The sequence below is a fragment of the Poromitra crassiceps genome (assembly GCF_964638095.1).
Source record: "Poromitra crassiceps genome assembly, chromosome: 6".
Taxonomy (NCBI): Eukaryota; Metazoa; Chordata; class Actinopteri; order Beryciformes; family Melamphaidae; genus Poromitra; species Poromitra crassiceps.
In genome coordinates, this window is record NC_139627.1 from 23641857 (window position 1) to 23661192 (window position 19336).

General features: G+C 46.0%; 1 pseudogene across 1 annotated transcript; it reads left to right on the plus strand.

Moving 5' to 3' along the window:
* Positions 1-531: 531 nt before the first annotated feature.
* LOC310777808 (dynein regulatory complex protein 1 pseudogene) lies at positions 532-2682 on the plus strand (annotated as a pseudogene). Its single transcript has one exon. The product of its transcript is annotated as a dynein regulatory complex protein 1 pseudogene (transcript).
* The last annotated feature ends 16654 nt before the right edge of the window (positions 2683-19336 follow it).

Sequence of the window (19336 nt, forward strand, 5' to 3'; positions counted from 1 at the left end):
TGACTACAAGAGCTGCTGGCTATGCTGGCCGCAACTAAAAACACAGGAAGAGAAGAGAAGGGAGGAAAGGAGCTGAGAGCAGAGTGAGATGTTTGTATAACAGTTAGCTAACTGCTAGCTAAGTAGCCTGCATTCCTAAAACATGACACGTTTGTAAATTCATACAGAAAGTGCACGCTCTGCTTCTTTGAACAGAGCTGCTCTCTCATTTTAGTGTAGAGCGTCACATTGGATTTATGAATGCACCTGTAACTTGCATGACCCCCGAACAAATTTTGGAGGCAATCAGAGCAACGGCCTTGCAACTCTGGACGGACGGACGGACGGACAGACAGACAGACAGACCTATAGACTACTATCACTCACTGATAACATCACAATGCTTGAGTGACATCACTGATGACATCATCATCGAGTGCTCGACTGACATCACTGGTGACATCACCAATTCTATGCATAAGTGATGACTGTTATAAGTAGGATCGGTAGGTCTTCTCTAAATATAAACCTTTAACACCTCATTCACTAATTATGAGTGAAGACAATGATGATCCAGGACAAACACATCTACCCTCTGTGGAGTCTGAACATCCAGAGGAGAGAATTGCTGCTCGCCGCCTCCGTATTGCTGCGCGAAAAGAAGCTAAGGAAAGACAAGAGTCCTGTGAGGAGGAGGTTGAGGAGGTGAGAGAAAGCCAGCTTCAGCTCGCGCAAAGTAAAATGAGAATGATCAATCTGCAGAGTGATGGGATGGAGTTAATAACCAGCATCAAGACTGCAGCTTATGCCAAAGAGTCTATGCGAAGGACAGAATTGGAGGAGGATCAGAGACTCAGAGTGGAGAGGCTAGAGAATGAGGCTAAGTCCAACCTGGAGAAGTTTGAGGAGATCACCAGCGGATTCACGGTGGATAAGCCAAACGTGATTCCTCAGGAGCTTCTCGAGATCATGAACAGCCAGCAGCAGTTGTGTGCTCTGCTCCAAGAGGACAAGAACAAACTCATCAGTCACCTGCAGCAGGAGCTGAAAGCTAGAGATGACCACTACATTAAAGACTTTAAGAAGCAGGAGGAGGAGGTGGACCTGATGATTGAGAGGATGGACAGTCAGATCAAAACCATGATGAATGCCTACAGGGAAGAGCTGGGACAGATTGAGAATGCTTATGAGAATGAACATAAAGTCTTACTGACGGGAAACTGGACGAAATGGGAGCAGTACATGCAGGAGCGCCAGGCTAAAGAAATGGAGAACCTGACACAGAGGATGAAGAAAGTGGAGGAGTACGAGACAATTCTCCATACGTTGTGCGTGGATTGTGCTGAGGAGTACAACATCACCAAGTACAAACTGGACATGGAGTTTCAGATGCTGCAGCGATATCTAGAGCAGATTAAGGCCACCCAAACCATGAATAAGGAGAAACTGGACTACGATCACAAAATGCTGATGAAGAGAGAAGAAAAGAGCATCATCATCAAGTCCCAGCAGAAGAGGAAGATCACCAAACTGCAGGATTTGCTGAACAACTTGAAGATCAGGCGTGCCAAGCAGGAGAAGCAGTCCAGGGAGCAAGGCCACAATTCTTCTGAAGAGTACCAACGTGCCGTGTTGCAATGTGAGTACGTGCTGCAGAAGATGAGGCACTGTGCAGCCGTTGATGCTAAGAAGTTTGAGCAGGTGTGGATGATGAGTGAGGCGGAGGTGAAGCAGCTGGTGGGGAGGGTGCTGGACATTGAACGCTTGATACACGAGCAGCAGCTGGGCGTAGACTGGGTGCGACCGCGCATGTCCTTCATGGAGCTCCCCAGTCCCATCCAGCATAAGAAACAGGCCCGGAGGACCGCGCTCCAGGCTGCCTCTCAGCTGATCCGAAATGTTCAGGCCACGCAAGCCAGCCCCGGTATTGGTGATGCCTCTGTCGGCCGAAATGTTCAGGCCACGCAAGCCAGCCCCGGTATTGGTGATGCCTCTGTCGGGACAGAGTCGGAGACTGAGATCGGAACCGGGAGTGCATCCGTGGAGATGCACAGGGAAGGGACGGCGGGGCAGAGCGAGGTGGAGAGGGAGGAGAGCGCAGCAGATGAGAAATGGAAGGTGACGACGAAGACGGTGAAAGTGCTGGAGCTGCTGTGTGATGAGGCGAGCTTCCTGATAGACCGTAAAGGCAAAAAGCTGAAATCCATCTTTTCTGCTTTGTCCATTGAGAGCGAAGATGATATGCACAAGTTGACTGCTTTCATCGTAAAGTACACACACCAGCAGAGAGAGCAGGGTGCGGATGGTTTTGCAGACTGCAGTGAATCCAATGACATGGCAGAGGAAGGAGAGACCAGCACTGCCGCTCGCATAAACTCTGATCTCATCGATCCGAATGATGTCCTGGCTGCTCTGAAAGCCTTCACCGCCCAGTGCAGGAGATCCAGGCAGAGCTCGGCTCCCCATCAGCACTGTTTTCTGAATATGGAGGGCCAGGATGACTCTAAGGATGTGGCCTACTGGGAGAGTATGGCCAATGTTATCCCAGACGAAAAACTCAACCTCTGGAACGCACTGCACAATGGATTAGAGAAATACAATGATGTCCTGACAGAGAGATGTGAGCTCATCACTGAGCTGGAGGGTCTGCAGCAAAAGAACGGAGAACTACGGTTTCTATTTCAACAGTCTCTCAAGGGTTGAGAGACCCCACCAAACAAAGTGATGCAGCTTGCTCATAAGCGACTGGAATATTCAATAGGACTCCAAAAGAGCCTTTCTATGTATTGTAGAAATAAAACCTGTCATGTCAAAAACAAGCCACGGAGTCCAACGCCATCAAGATTTGGCTATGACCACTGATGATGTCACAATATCTATGACACATCAATGTATGTCACAAATCACCACTGATGATGTCAGTTTGATCACTGATGTCGCAATGTCTATATATAAGTGAAATGATCTTTGATTTATGACTGATGATTTTACAATGTCAATCAAATCAGTGTCTGTCATAAATCCTCTACTTGACATCACTCACTGATAACTTCTGTGGGGTTTTATCACAGTTCATCTATGTTGCATTACTGCCTCCTGGATTTATCCATCCACTGTTTCCCAACATTCTGTCCCTCTCCTACTGGAGTGCCCTTCTACCTAGGGCACTAGTAGTTAACTCCCTCTTATGAGTCAGCTTCTTTTTCTTCTGTGGTGCTTTATGGCAGTTGGCATCCTATATGTTGCATTACCGCCTCGGCGCCCCCTGTATTTATGCATCCACTGTTTCCCTACATTCTGTAAAACTCTATCCTTCCTAGAGCAATTGACGCTCGTTGACTTCCTTCACTGATAACGTCATCACTGATCACATCACATCACTCATGACATACATTGTGACATCATCAGTGATGTCATAAAATCTTCCCTGCATAGGCTATAAGGACCAGTGGAACTCAAACATGATTCAAACATTGCTCCACAAATTAACCACAAACTATTGAAATGGAAGAATCCACTTAACACGTTGACTGCCACTGACGTATATATACGTCAAAAAAAAAAAAAAAATTTTGACGGTGCTACGTGGATCAATGCCCCCCGCGTCTCCTATGGAGATATTGGAAGTATTGAATGTGTATAATCTATTTTACCGACCAGCTAGGTGGCGACGGTCCTCTCCCGACAGAGATAAAGTCAACCAAAAGCAGCCGCCTCCCGCGGCTGCTTCCTCCATTCAAGGAAATGGCTTGGCGATTTTACAGTCAGAAACGAACGAGCCTCATTCTCATACTGTAGGCGGGGACGCTTTCGCGCTGCTGCGGTGGGGGGTTCCAGAAATGGACTGTGTGGGCAGCATAAAGCCTAGTGTCGCACGGGGCTTCATCGGGGCTCTCAAACCCAAGAGACGAGTGAGACCTATCCACACTCGCTGCCAGGGAGGGAGGCTGCTCAAACTCGCTGCCAGGGAGGGACGCTGCTCAAACTCCCAGCAGCAGAGCACTTGCTTGTGACAAACGCAGGCTGAAAGCCACTAGACACGCCCACGGAGGGAGGAGTTGAAGGAGAGGGCGTTCGGAACTATATTGTTTGGATGTCTGATCTCTCACTGATGCCAAAAATAAATGGTTAAAGTGACTGTTCTGCCTGTTTGATTGAATTTCACAAAACTGCGATTATCTCAGCTTCCTGTCTCAGACGCTAAAACCATGCTGTACTCAACGGCTAATATCTACATAACTACTAACTCTACAAACTAACTCTTTTAGACAGAGAAAGCACACATTCTATTAGTACTTTTGTGAACTTTGTGTTGACAAACTCCAAGCAGAAAAGAATCCTCGGCTCTTGTAAAATGAGCCAGAATCCTCAAAAAAAACGGCTTGGCAAAAGCTACCTACAGCAAAAAAAAAACGGCTGGCAGTCAATGTGTTAAATGATGAGAAGTGCTACAAACAATGGTAGCCCGACACTCAAGAGAGAGAGAGAAGGCGGGGAAGGGGGGTAATTGTATTTTTGATTGGGATGTGCATTTTCACATGGTTAGGCCTTTTGTGTGTGTGTGTGTGTGTGTGTGTGTGTGTGCGTGCGTGTGTGTGTGTGTGCGTGCGTGCGTGTGTGTCTGTGTGTGTGTGTGTGCATGCGTGCGTGCGTGCGTGCGTGTCTGTGTGTGTGTCTGTGTGTGTGTGTCTGTGTGTGTGTGTGCATGCGTGCGTGCGCGTGCGTGCGTGCGTGCATGTCCTACAACCTACAGTATACTGCATCTCCATTTCTCTTCCAGGACCACGGACTCTCTCTCGTAACGGGACAAGCCCCGTCTTTTATTGTCACACAAACACCACAACACACGCATGCGGCAACAACACACTCATGCTGACGGTGGCCGGTGAAAAGTGTCCTCTGCATTTAACCCATCCAGGCATGTCCTTTCCTCCGGGGGGCAGGCCAGGAGCAGTGGTCGCTTTCTCGTACAGCGCCCGGGGACCAACTTCGGATGTTGTCGTCACTGGTCGGATGACGATGACGATCTGATCTTCTGCATGTTTTTAGTGGGGGGGTTATATAATGTGGCGACCCTGGGTTTTAGATAGGAACTGATGTGGGGGGTGGTTTCTGGGGGGAACGATAATAAGTGCGGAACTCCGGAACTGGTGTCGTTCTTACTGCGCATGCCTGAGACTGTGTTATGAGCTAGGAAGCCGGTAGCTAACCAGAGAGCGGGACAACCGAAAGAGTTGTAAAGTTACCTAACTGTGAATAAAGAACCTGTACCACCGAGTATCGTCTCCTCTCTTCATCCCGTAACGGTCCCGGGAGCGGATCGCTTCATTGGTGTCCAGAAGTGGGATTACGAACTTTGCCTCTGGCTTGGCGGTAACGAAAAAAAAAAAAAAAAGGAGAGAGAGATGGAGGGGAACGGAGATAAACCGAAGATTAAGAAAGAGAGGGAAGAGGCTGCAAACCCGGTGCCCGGGAGGAACGAGGCGGTGGAGAGTATAAAGAGGGAATACAGACGGATGAGGGAGGCCGAGCGGGCAGCACTCAACGCCGAGCAGGACCCCGCGGGCGGATGGGGGCCCGTGCGTGGAGCAGCGGAGGCCGGAGGAGATCATAGACAGCCGGCGCCAGCGAGGACCAGCGGGTGGGCCCCCGCCAAGACACAGAGGTACACCGGTGAACATAGTTGGGAGGCGTTTCAGGCCCAATTCGAACTGATAGCAGCTGATGAGGGCTGGACAATGCAAGAGAAAGGAATGAAGCTAGCTAGGTGCCTAGCGAATGACGCCTCATCATGCTTGCTAATGCTAAGCCCAGGGGAAAGAGGTGACTATGGAGCACTGGTGGGGGCCCTGCAGAGGAGATTCGGGCGTTGTGAGCTGCCGAGCAGGGGCGGTTTTAGCATCAGAGCTTTGGGTGGGCTCAGCCCACCCAAAGGTCATGGACCACTGAACCCCTAGGGGGGTCCGGGGGCATGCCCCCCCGGAAGAAAATTTTGTACAGTTTCAAGTAAAAATGGATCAAACTGGCGCACTTTGAGATCAAAATGAAGAGACTAGATCTATGAAGAACTACACACATCAATATCTTCTTTACCGTTCTGTGGTTTTACAGCAATGAAAAAATAATTGTTTCCCTATATATACTATATATATTCTGCATACAGGTTACTATATGGTAGAATTATGCTTGCATAAATAATACCAAAATCACTTCAGGGGAGTTTCAAGTAAAGTAACATTTTGCTTTGTAGGCAAAACAAAAGTAAAATTAAATCAAAAGGGAACTTCCTAACTTATTGGCTGGAATAATATTCCGACAAGATAATAATATACTGTAAGCACTAAAGCAGGAGTTTGCAGTCAACTAGTTGAAATTAATATGTGGCAGTATTTGTGGGGGTCAAAATCTATGTAGGGTGTACCACCACAAATAGATCAGTGTATGGGAAACACTGACTATTAAATTGTGTGACTAGAAAGACACCAATAAATCTGAGAAAATGTACTTTAATTTTGAACAACAGCACTACAACGGTGGCATTACAAATGGTATTATGAAATTATTGTGTGAAAAAACAAGAATGCCACTTTTTTCATGAACTTTAAGCAGAAAATTAAAAAATAGTTTTAAAGCAAAAATAAATAATAAATAAAGATCATTTTAACATTGGCTCAACCAGCCCATCTTACTGACCACCAGGGGTCCTGGTCCTTAATCCCTTTTTATTACTCCCATGCCACTGGTACTGTACACAAACAAGGCTGTTTAAATATCTGCCTTGCACTCCCTTAGAGCAGGGGTGTCAGACTCATATTAGGTAGAGGGCCGGATTTGTTCAACTGAGACCTCATGGGGGCCGGATTTTTTTTTTACTAAAATCAATTCGACTCATTTACCCATTTACTTCACAAAAGAAATACTGCTCTTTCCATTTCTCTTGAAACTGCCTGCATTCCGTGTCAACCTTTCTCTTTTTCGACAGCATCTTGTTCAGGGGCGGACTGGGATCATAATTCAGGCCGGGCATTAGATACCAAGCAGGCCAGGCCGATACGGGCCGACGCGCGTGCAGGCGTCAGAAAAATGTGGGCCGTTTAAAGCTCAATTTGGGCCGTTTGAAGCCAGATGTGGGCCGTTTGAAGCCCAATTTGGGTCGTTTAAAGCCAGATTTGGGCCGTTTGAAGCCCGATTTGGGCCGTTTGAAGCCCAATTTGGGCCGTTTGAAGCCCAATTTGGGCCAAGTCCAATTTTACAATGAGATGCACCCACTTTAATCCTGAATAAAGTAATAAAACCACTAGTAAACCAGTAGGCGGCGCCTGGCCTGCTGTTCAGTGAGTGGCCTGACTGCGGGCACAATTTTTTTTTCTTTTCTTTTGCAGGCCAGGCCAGGCCAGGCCAGGCCAGGCCAGGCCAGGCCACCGGGCATTTGCCCGACGTGCCCGATTATGCAGTCCGCGCCTGATCTTGTTGATTCTTTTGTTTTTTGGTAGGTAGCTGAATGCGCGATTCAATTCCAGCGTGGCATCATGGCGGCTTTGTTTACACCTGATGACCTACTGACATACTTCCTTGTAGTGCAGGCTAATTAACTTATGAATGAACTCTTAGCTTGCTTATTAGCCACACGTAGTTCATGATAATGGGGTGCAAATTTAATAATAATAATAATATATATATATATATTTTTTAATATTCCAAAACATCTCGCGGGCCGGATGAAACCTGCCCGTGGGCCGGATCCGGCCCGCGGCCGTATCTCTGACATCCCTGCCTTAGAGGGAAATAACAAGCCTGTAAGAACGTTTATTGAGATACTGAACTAACATCACAGCAAGACATAAGTGATGCCATGCACGCATGTTAAGCTATCGTCATCATCACATCAGACAGGCTGTGTAAAGCAGCCACTTGCGATTCTGAAGGGCTTAATTTCATTCAGATAACAAGGGACCCGTTTGAAAATGTTTGTCACTTATGCCCATATGTTTCTCAAAAAACATCACATCCATTTACACCCGCTTACTGCGAGCTAGCATGACATGGCTGGCTGGTGCCATGGTAGCCTACCTACCTTCCTCCAGTCCACCTGGCAGGCACAGCGACAAGTTATTTTGTTTAGCCTACGACAACGTTACGTGCTAATTTGCATATCAATATGCGCTAATTAAGTAACTACTAACGACTCTGACTGCTCAATGCTCACCAGTTTCATTGATCATGAGTGGGGAGAACGATTGTGTGGACTGTGGAGGACCACTTCGCTGCTGTACTGTGTGTGTGACCTGTGTGAAGTGATGTGGGATTAGGCAGATAGATGGAGGAGGGAGCGCCTGCGCAGCCGCGGTTCTAGAAACTTTTCGGGTGGGCTGAACCCCCCTAAATTTTTGTCTCAGCCCACCCTAAGAACATAGAGGGGGGGGGGGAACATGCACACAGCGCATTGAGTGTAGTCAGAAACTGCTACTAATGACCACCATGGATTTGGAGAGGGATTAAAAAAAAAAAAAAAAAAAAGTTTTTTTTGCCTCTATTTTTTTGGGTGGGCTGAGACTATTTTTGGGTGGGCTAAAGCCCACCCAAAAACGGCCTAGAACCGCCCCTGCTGCCGAGTATACAACGCGCCGAACTGAGCAACAGACGCCGACAGCCTGGCGAGGCACTGCGTGTTTTGGCTAATGACATTGAGACTCTATCAAGAAGGGTCGGTGTCCCAAGCTGGACAGTCACTGGGTGGGCCCATGTAAGCTGTTGGAAAGGTTGGGGGAGGTGGTGTACAGGGTCCAAATGCCACTCGGGGGGAGGGTGGTGGTGCTTCACAGGGACCGGCTGGCCCCGTACCGGGGGGATTGTCTTCCCACCACGGACGCTGTCCGCCCAACACGCTTGCGGAGAGATGTTGTGGTGGAATCCCCCGGGACAGAGAGTGTTAGCCCCTTTAGTCCTCTCCCTGCTGCCCTCCAAGGTGGGCCCACAGGGTCGAGGAGGCCGCAGAGACAGAGAAGGCCTCCAGACCGGGACCGGGACTATGTGCCTTACTAGTTAAAAAAAAAAAAAAAAAGAAAAAAAAAAGTACAGAATGTTAAGTGAAAATAAGTGGTGTGTTAAAAGAAAAAAGGAAGAGACTGTTTGCTGGGGAATGGATTTTGATGCAGTGAAAAAAAATAGTGTTGATGTGTTGTTATTTTGGTACAGGGGATGTGTGTAGGTTGTGGGTGCCAGCGTGGAAGCTGGCTCTTGTTGAGAGGGGATAATGTGGCGACCCTGGGTTTTAGATAGGAACTGATGTGGGGGGTGGTTTCTGGGGGGAACGATAATAAGTGCGGAACTCCGGAACTGGTGTCGTTCTAACTGCGCATGCCTGAGACTGTGTTATGAGCTAGGAGGCCGGTAGCTAACCAGAGAGCGGGACAACCGAAAGAGTTGTAAAGTTACCTAACTGTGAATAAAGAACCTGTACCACCGAGTATCGTCTCCTCTCTTCATCCCGTAACGGTCCCGGGAGCGGATCGCTTCAATATGGAGGAACCCCCTGGGGGAGCACGGGGAGAACATGCAAACTCCACACAGAGAGAAAGGCCCTTACGACGAGATACCCCACCTGGGCAGTAGGTACTGAAGATATGGGGGGGAACACAACCACAGCGCCCACAGTGTCCCAGGCGAGAATCGAACTCAGGACCTTCTGACTGTGAGCGACAGCTCTACCACTGAGCCACCGTGCCCCCCTGGACAGCGCTCAATGTAAAATAAATAAATAACCATCTATGTTGCATGGTAACTGGTAACGTGTGTGTGTGTGTGTGTGTGTGTGTGTGTGTGTGTGTGTGTGTGTGTGTGTGTGTGTGTGCGTGCGTGTGTGCGTGCGTGCGTGTGAGAGAGAGAGAGAGAGAGAGAGAGAGACTGAGCAAGATGTTTTTGCCGTTTGATTTGTTTATTTATTCATTTATTGTATTGTGTACACACATGATTCTGTGCTGCTCGACCCTCGGATGCGTGTGTGTGTGTATAACCAGCGGATTTCTTCAAGTTCTAGCAGTGCGTCCTGCAGCACTCTAAAATACTACTGCGCTGGCATGGACTGCGCTAAGATACGGTCTGAGGTGATCTTAGCGCAATTGTTTCCATTCAAGTTTTTGCTGGGCACACTTCCTTTCAAGCCACAGCTGCAGATGAAGGTGCAAGGCCGATTGCTATCTTGCTGGCGGGGGCACGGCCTGAAATTGGCAGGTGCGCGAGTTGGAGGGTACTGTAGCAAAGATAGGCGCACAGGCGGGGCAAACTGCATTAGCGTTCCAGAGAGCAGAAACAGCTGGAGAAAGCAAGTGGCGAGGCAGCAGTCCTCAAGGGAAAATTGACCCAAAATCCACTTGCTAAAATGTCTTGGGTAGAGGCCGCCGGCCGGCATGGCGGCATCCTAACACCCCGGCGTGCGGCACTATGAGTGCAGTGCGGTCGTGCAGAGTGGAGAGCCTTTGCTAGTAGAGGTCTGTGCACTCTGACCCCACCTACAGCTCCCACCACAATCTCCAATCATTCCATGGGGACAAAGGAAATTCTGGGAGACAAAGATCAGTGTATTTACACAACTGGAATAACGGGGAAAAAAACAATACTGTATCTCTGAAGCGATGCAGGAAACTAAAATACAGCATTCTTTCTGAGAGTGGCGCTTTTGATATGTGGCACCTTATTCATTATATGGGTTGATTTCTCCCTCCTATCTGCAACACAGAGGCACACAATGTGAATAAGAAACAAGCAGCAGCCTGGGAAACACAATACATTAATGTGATATGCCACTCTGAAAAATGTTTACTTTGCCAGAGTTGACTAATGGTCCCTATTTTATGCGCTGGGATTTTCGTGTAACTCATTTAATCAGTGTGTGTGCGCCTGATGCTGTTTTATTCAGGCCATTACAGAGGATTAAGGATTACCTTTACCAGCTGTAAGCAGGGGTGTCATTCAGTATTCAATGCATTTAAATCAGGTCATTCCATGGCCGGCCCGCTCAAAACACTGAGTAGTAAGTGTTTATATGGAGACGATATTCTCTATCTATTGATTCTTGCGGCCTGGAGTGTTGCAGCAGAGCAGCTGATGCAGGAGGCCACAAGGTCCTGGACGAGGACCTGAAGAGGCTCCAGCACGTCTCCAAAGCCAGAGAGTTCAGTTTAATTAGAGGAATTTAATGCTGCCTTTTACGAGGCCTGGGGGGGCTCCTCTCCCTTCTGCATATTAATGATTCCTGTTTTGTTAGAAGGACCAAAGAGGAACATCCAGATCTCAGCTCTGGGAGTTCCACTGTGTTGTAAGACAATCTCCTAGAGGTATGTATGATGTTAATTCATCTTAACAATTGACCAGAATACAAAAGGTACAACATTGAGGGAATTAAATTGGACCATGTTAAAAGTCTAATTGTGCAGAAATGAGAGGGAGTGATGTTGTACTGGATATTGTCACAGCTGTGATCATTCGGCCGCGTGGCTGACTGCCAAAGACAATCATCAGCCTTGACGATATCCAGTACAACATCAGTGATATTGCTTTTATACAATATCACAGTTGTAAAAGCTATTCATCAAGTAATAATAGTATTTTTTAAAGTAATTTGAGGCAACATTTGATTTTTGTTATTTTGTCTCCGCCAACAAAAACAGTTCCCTCAGGATTACACTACTACCAAGGGTTGTCAAACAACAGGAGAATTCTGGTATTTCTCAACCTGGACCCTATTCTTTTTTTAATTTTTTTATGTATAACTAAAATGTGAACTGAAATTGGTGCAGTATTGAGCAACAACCAGGGGAGTGCAGTAGTGCAGTAGTGCATGTGAGGAAAAGCGGCTGCCAACTGAAGCGATCTTGGTCAATACCGAGGATCAGAATGAGCTTAATTGACCAAATATGTAGACATACAAGGAATTTGACTCCGGTATACTTTGCTCTCAATGTACTTATACAGGAAAAAGAAAATATATGCACTATGCATGCAAGCTAAAACAAACAAACAAACAAACAAAGACAGGGGTCAAAGGTTCATAAAGCAAGTTAACTGCTATTTACATTATATACAATAAGTGTGATGTAGAGTGACCAGAAAAAAAAAAGAAAAAAAAAGAATTGTATACCTATGTACAGTCTAGGTAAACCACACTGGATTGTAAACAAGGCTACATGTATAAGTCAGATAGCCTATTGCACAGTTCTTTGTCGATCTATATAAGCAAAGCTTTGAGACTGCACCAATTTCAAAGATTTCTGTTCACATTTTAGTTAGGCTATATTACATTAAAAAAAAAATAGGGTCCAGGTTGAAAAAAAAAAACTGAATTCTCTTTTAAACTATTTCCAGACTGCAAGGTAGGTAAGGTAGCTTCACTTTTAGGTTAGCAGCACAGACAATGCCCTGCTTACCGTTCATAATTAAGGTAAAAAGTATCCATATCGCTGCTGCTACATCAACGTGACAGAACAGCTGTGAAGCGGAGTGACATACATAGAGTGATTTTATACTAAATATAATCACGGCTGGTGCTTGGCTGGAACTAGCCTCAACGCGAGACTCATCAGTCATTCTTCCTTCAGAGTCTTGGGTCCGGACCCTCTATATCCACTGCACATGCCAGTGATGAAGTTTTTAGGTGCTCCACAGCGCCGGATGTATCGGTTCGGTCCACTGAGCTAAATAAAATGGAGAGAGGATCTCCATCTCCTCCCTGTATGGTATGTGAAGCCAAGATCTTGTCAGATCAAGAGAACCAGAGTCTGGGCAGTAGCTCCGTTGAGTTAGAACCTCTGAGAGCTCCCCGCCCGTCTGAACTTTCTTATGTAGAGCTGCTGTTTCTAGAATGCGCACAGTGCGTTGCGTATTTATATACAGTCTAGCTCTACAAATATGGCAATTTAAGTTGTAATATTTTTTGTCTCGCCAAAAGTAACCAGGAAGATTCCCACTATGAGATCAGTTTATCAAAATGACGCCTGTATGAAAATCTGATTTTGGTTGTCGGAGATTTCAGACCTCTGGGCTGCTGCTGACTGCTGAGTGCTCTCAGCGCTCTCAGCCCGGACCGGAAGTGGAGGCAGGCCTCACTCACTCACCCTCACTGGGGGGATTGCTGCGTTGATTAAGCTAGCCTAATGTTTCCGTGGCATTTTGATTAACTTTATGATTTAATTCCTTTTGGAGCAAATGTTGGTTTTACAAATCTAACCTTGACGCTTTACGCTACGTTGTTTACTGTTATAGTGTGGGTAGCGCAGCCTGTAACGTTCCATTTAATATAGCTCAGTGGTAACGTTAGCCTAGCTGCCTAGTCTTGTCTCTGTTAACTATATCCTTACAACAGCTAAGAAAGGAGCTTGTGAAGAACGAACATCCCCACAGTCAAAGCATTTCTCTGAGATATCCATATAAAAACGTTTGTTGCTTTAATACCAAAAATAAAACCTCTGTTTATGTGACGCTAACGGCTAACCCGTTAGCGATTAGCTCATGGCTGGTGCTTGCGTAGCTACTAGGCCCCATCTGACCCGGGATGGGAGTTAACGTTATAAAACACATTTCCTGGCAGTTGGACAACCTGGTAAGTTCTGAAAATATGTGTATATTATTGTGTTATTCCAGCCATCGTTATCGGTTGTTAAGTTAGTAATATTAAGCCGATAAATAATGAAAAACAGCCGACTAGCGAAAGCGGCTAACGATATTGCTATGTTGAAAACGCTGGAGTAACTTATAAAACACACATATTTTCGGAACTTACTTCAGTCCCCAACCAACGTTAATTCCTCGCGCACCTTCCTCAAAACAATGTTCTTTTTATTGCGCTCCATTGATATGTCTGGTAGCCAGCACAGCCACCCCGTACCCGTGCTAAGAGCCTCTGTCCTGGCCCACACACCCAGCAAAGCCACCCAGACCTCCAGTCCAGGCAGCGTTACATGAAAGCACAAAGCAGCACTGTGTCCTGTCTATGTCAAACTAACGCTAGTTCTATAATGTGAAGAGCCTGTCCAGCCAATGACAGCTTGAGACTGGCTGCCACAGTTGTCAATCATCCATTTTTATCCCTTTTTATATGTCAAATAACTACTTAAAAACAAACTGATCAGAAAAATGACCACTTGCACAGGCATTAGCATGATAATGACTATCTAAAATGATACAAACCACCTTTGGAAAAAAATTATCTGACGTATACTGTGATTATTTCGGTTGTGATTTTCCCATCCACTGACATGGGGAGGCGGGCCTTGTGACCTAATACTGGATTCAACCGCCAGAGCGGCGATCTAACATGCAGCGGCTTCACTGAACGGGACCAGAGCTGCAGCCTTGGTTCGGTCCTCAGTGGTTGGGAGGGTGTACTGCAGTTTACAATTTTGAGCATCGGCTCCGGCATGTGAATAAGGGCTAGGTATTGGAAACTATGCACTATTTGTGAGTGCCATGGCACCCAAATCTTGGATAACAAGAAGCTGAGGTAGCGAGTTGAACAAACCTTTACTGTGCTGTTTGATTAAACAGCTGTGCAGGTTGGGGAGCGGATTAATTTACAACATGTGAGCCAGACTACGTGTGCATTATACGGTTTTAATGCACACCTGCCGGTCAATCAGAAACAAGTATTCACTCAGACCATGGTATAATTAACCAATAGAGACACTGCGGAGCGCGTCATCATTCAGAAACCACGCCCAAAATGGGGGAAAACACAAACTCCCGTTCAATCCTGCCGTTCTCCTATGTCGCGTGCATGGTCGGGTGTTGCACACAAAGATCATATATGCGGAAGATGAACACTCCAATTTACTTAATTGACAGCAACATCCACATTTTTCTTCTCGCCAATTCTCAATGGCTTCCTTGTTTTCCTCGGGAGTACAAAGAAACTTAAACTGGCGATTTTTTACATTTGTTGTCTGCGCAGCCCACCACACAGCAGCTTTAAGCTATGTTTAATTCAAGGAAAATGACACTGGTGTATGGGAGTGAATGGAGTGCTTTCCCCCGTGATGGGCGTGGCCTATTTCAAGCAGTGTCTCTATACGAGGGATCAGCGTGACGCAGGGGTGAAAGTGGTTTGAATTTCTTACAGGAACTATAGCCTACTACCCCAACCTTCATCGTTTCATATTGTCCTCCTCCCGCCCCCAGCTTCATGCATCCCTGAACACACACATCCATTTTTTGAATGCCTATAGCCTATGGTGTAGAAATTAATGGAGTTAGCTTGATAACTGAGGTTCAGGAACACAAGATCACACCATGTCCGCATCATATCTCACCGCCACCTACTCTAATCCATCACCCATTCACCTGCGCTCCTCCAATCCAATCACCGAGCCACACCGGCTTTCTATCAGCTCAATCACCTGTAGCCTTTATATACTCACTGGCATACCACTTCTCTCCCGTTTGTCATGTCTTCACGACCCCCCCCTCCACACCCCTTAGTTCACATCTCGCTACGGGCAGCACGAGCGGAGTTGCAGGTTTCTCCCCGTGCTGCGCGGGTTTTCCCCGGGCACTCCGGTTTCCTCCCGCAGACTGTTAAAGATATGTGTTGCACATGCCTAATCTGCTTCTCTGTCCTCTGAACACAGGAACCAGGGGGGGTAGGTGGAGATCGTACGTTATCCTGGGACACCGAGCCCAGCGGGCTCCCACCCAGGATGCGGTCTCCATCCCGGGCGCAGGACCTAGCAGGCTACGCCCGGGCGCAGGACCTAGCAGGCTACGCCCAGAGACGTACCCCCACTCAGAGTCTCAACCCCCGGGTTCCTGGTTCCTGACACGGCCGTGCCGCGTACTAGATGAGTCTCCAAGCAATCCTGGTTCCGGACACGGCCGTGCCGTGTACTAGAAGAGTCTCCAAGCAATCGCACCACACTCACTTATCAATAAACATATATTCATTCTAACCATGGTGTGATCTGTGTTAGTGAAGAAACACTTGACTATATGTAGGCTATAGTTAATTATTTAGGCCTGTTTAAACATTACAACAACAGACTATCCTATGTGGACTATCATGTGTGATTTCAACTCTCCTTTTTGACCAAAACATTTACCACACACTGAACAATTAAATTGTTTCTCTCCTGTGTGAACTATTATGAATAACCGCGGTAGGCTACATTGTATGCTTTGGTGCGATGTAGGATTTTGTCTTTCAATAATAATATCCTCATTGCAGCCTTGCTGTAGTTGTTGGTGTTGTTGCGGTTATTTGACTTTCTGACCACCGCCTCAGTACTTATTATGAGGCCAGAATAACAGATGCTGCCCTTGGCCATTGGGAAGGCTAACCATTTACTTTTGGCTTTATTGATTGTGTATGATTCAACTTTGTATCTATGATTTTATATTATTGCATGTTTTTGTAGATTGTTGGGACTTCACTGGCCTGGAACAAACTGCTGGACTGGGGGGAATGAATAGCTGTGCCAAAAAAAGAAGAAGCTAGGCCTATGTGCTGTAGCCTATTGTATTTTTAATTTTATATTTTTTATATTTTTCATTTGCAAGTTCAACTGTCAGCTGAGCTCTGTTATTGAAGCTTTGGCTAAAGCCCTGAATTTTACAATGATGTTTTGAAATAAATATGTTTAAAAATCATTTGTGTGTTAAAAGCTTGTGCTACGTTTTCATTAGCGTTAATATATTACAGTAATTTATTTTCAATGTCCGCGCAAGAGCAATTTGGTTAGGCCTAGTAAAATCGCTGGGCTGGGCGCAGTGTTTGTGGTGTGGGAAATGTGTTAAAAGCTTGTATTACGTTTTCAATAGCGTTAATACACTAAGGAAGGTATGTGACCATGATCCAGGCCCGGTTCTACGGGGGTGCAAAAGCATGAATTGCACCCTTATTTTAATTGTCTGCATGCTCAGTTGAAAAGTAATTTTTTTTTTTTTTTTTTTAATAAATGCTACAGCTGCACACTTACTGTTTAAACTTGAATTATAGTTGTTGTTTTTCTTTGTTCTTTGATGTGATTTTATGGCTTTTTGGCACCTATATGTAACCTTTTAAGGTTGAGATAATTGTATTATCATTGGTCCAAATATTTCAGTAAAACACTTGAAACACTTGAAATATTCTTGCTTGGGTGGTATCATTCTACTTGAAATGATGGTCAAATGCATTATTTTTAGTAAAATAACATGTAAAATTTTTCAGGCGGCCGGCCTTTGGCCGGCCACCCAAGTGAGCCCGGCCTTCGGCCGGGCATCTGCACCCCTTCCTATCTAGGATGCACCCCTAGTCATCTTGTTCTGGAACCGGCCCTGTGACCATCATTCATTTCAATGTCCGCTCTCAAGAGCAATTCAGTTGGTTCATGAAATCGCTGGGCTGCGTGCTGTGCAGTGGTTGTGGTGAGGGAGATTCCAGCTGTCAAAAGAAGACAAAAGACTTGCTCCTGGCCAATCCCGGCGCTTGACTGCTGCGTAGGCGGGCACAGGGCGTGGTTTTGGCTTAACCTATGTGGGTTTCGAAATAACGCAGTATGGACAGACAGCCGAGCAGCAGCGCAATCGGATTTTGATTGACAACAGCTGCGTGTCTTCCAGGAACGCCGTTCAGGCACAGAATTTCTTAACGGAACTGAGTTCCGGACGGTTCCGGCCCACTTTCACCAGTGGCGTGACGTCGTACTTGACACCCAGAAATGCGGAACCCCGCGGCAGTTAATAGTATGAGTTGTGTCAAACAAATGTTAATATCTCAAAAACTACATGACATCACTTATATTTTGACATTCTGAGTGAGAGCAGAAGTAGCTCAAGAGTTTGATGTATAATATATGCATGTTGTGTTAAAGTTGTATGAACTGTTGCAGTTTTAAAAATGTAAACAGAGATAACTCGCTAGAGTCAGCCACTCAGCCATTGCCGTTGCCACTCAGTGACATGGTTTGTTTACCAAAATGCTGCTGGGCTGATCCCTCTTATGCTCATTATACCACACCTATAGGGTCGTGCGTCGGGCGATATGCTGCTGCTGCACTGCATACCATACACAAAGTTAAACTCCTCTTATGTAATCTGATGACCTACTGTGTCACATTATACTGTATAAGCAGCAGCTACCACAGGGCCAGCTGCTATAGAGCTGCTGTATAAAACATAGCACTACCTGAATCACCGCTGTTGTTTTCCATACGGATTATTGCCACACTGGCAGACTGACTGGTGTGAGCAGCCACTGTCATAACCTTATCCCAAAATAGATGGTTTTATTACCATAATAGAGACCAGTGGATCTTGAGCTGAAGCCAGGAGGGGTTGCCACATGTCAAGCAGATGACAGCACAGACATGATTCTAATTGATTTCAATGATTCCTTTGGATTTTAATCACCAGGGAAGTAGCTACAATACACACGGAAACAGGGAACCAGTGTTTTTTTTCTTTTCCACTTTTCCTATGAGACAGTGACTCAGACTCTGGGAAATATTTGCACATCCAAAGCATTGTTCTAAGTGCACCAGAGTAGGTTACATATCATAAACTGAAGAAACTTCAGCACACGACTCCTGCATAAACACCAGCAGACAAGCAGTGCTTTAACGTTCCTATAGAGTATAGGGCTAATACCTCGTTCAAGACAACTCGGACCATCGGGAAAAAAATTGGTTTTTCCGACCTGTAAAAAGTGAATTGAACGGTCGTCCAGGCCGGAATTCCAGCTCGGAAATTCGGGTATCATTCAGAGCTCCGCTTTGACGTCATATCCACACATCTCATCCAAAATGTTGCATTACCGCCTCCACTTCCCAGAACCCTCCTTGGGTTTTCCCTGTTTTCCCTCCGACCGGGAAGCCGGAAGTTCCGAGTTGAAACATCCAGCGGTCCGAGTTGTCATGAATGTGATATAAGAGAGCTGAAACATTAGTTTTGAAACAAAGTGGTGCTTTAACAAGAGTGAAGGACTTTCTTCAATTTTGTTAGATATAGACCTGCTCAGGGGCGGAGCGACCCTATCAGCCCAGAGGGGGCGAAGCTCTTAGGGGGGCCCCATCAAAAAAAAAAAAAAAAAAAAAAAAAATTGTTTTTTTTTTTTTTTTTTTGAAGGCCAGGCCAGGCCGCAGGGCCGGTTCCAGAACAAGATGACTAGGGGTGCATCCTAGATAGGAAGGGGTGCAGATGCCCGGCCGAAGGCCGGGCCCACTCGAAAAATTTGACATGTTATTTTACTAAAAATAATGCATTTGACCATCATTTCAAGTAGAATGATACCACCCAAGCAAGAATATTTCAAGTGTTTCAAGTGCTTTACTGAAATATTTGGACCATATAATGATAATACAATTATCTCAACCTTAAAAGGTTACATATAGGT